The sequence below is a fragment of the Myotis davidii genome, unplaced genomic scaffold, assembly GCF_000327345.1.
Source record: "Myotis davidii unplaced genomic scaffold, ASM32734v1 scaffold609, whole genome shotgun sequence".
NCBI lineage: Eukaryota > Metazoa > Chordata > Mammalia > Chiroptera > Vespertilionidae > Myotis > Myotis davidii.
Window position 1 is genome coordinate 3,237,385 of NW_006300164.1, and position 528 is coordinate 3,237,912.

General features: G+C 58.1%; 1 protein-coding gene across 1 annotated transcript in view; it reads right to left on the minus strand.

The window, feature by feature from the left end:
• The window catches only part of CACFD1 (calcium channel flower domain containing 1), a 10,789-nt gene that overhangs the window by 9,742 nt on the left and 519 nt on the right, over window positions 1-528 (minus strand). The window lies entirely within an intron of this gene.

Sequence of the window (528 nt, forward strand, 5' to 3'; positions counted from 1 at the left end):
ACTTCACACTTACTTATTACTAGGGACTGAATTTTATTTACTGAAAGGTAATAAGAAAAAAATAATTATCTATTTATTAATTCAACCGGGGCAGTGCAGTCCTAACCCTGCACTGGACTCCCCACCCCACCAGCTGGGAGGACTGTGGGACTGGAAGGGGCCGCTGGGAGTGTCCTTCTGGGAGATCTGACCAGGGCCTGCCCTGCCCGGACCCCAGCCTCTGTGCCAGGCTTCCAGCTCCTTCCTAAGACCTCCGCTGCGCCCTCTCCCACCCCCTCCTCCAGGGCTGAGGGAACAGGAAGAAGAGCAGGCCATTCAAACAGGCGTGTATCTGCCTTTGGAAGACCTGCCAGCGGGTCTTTATTTTACCTCTGGATCTGACCGCCTTCCTGTGGATGCTCTCTTGGGGGCTTGTGCTAAACCCGCTGGACTGTCCCGGACACCCGAGGTCGGGGGGGTGCCCCGAGATCACCCCGAGGTCAGGGGGGTGCCCCGAGGTCAGGGGGGTGTGCCCTGAGGTCGGGACGT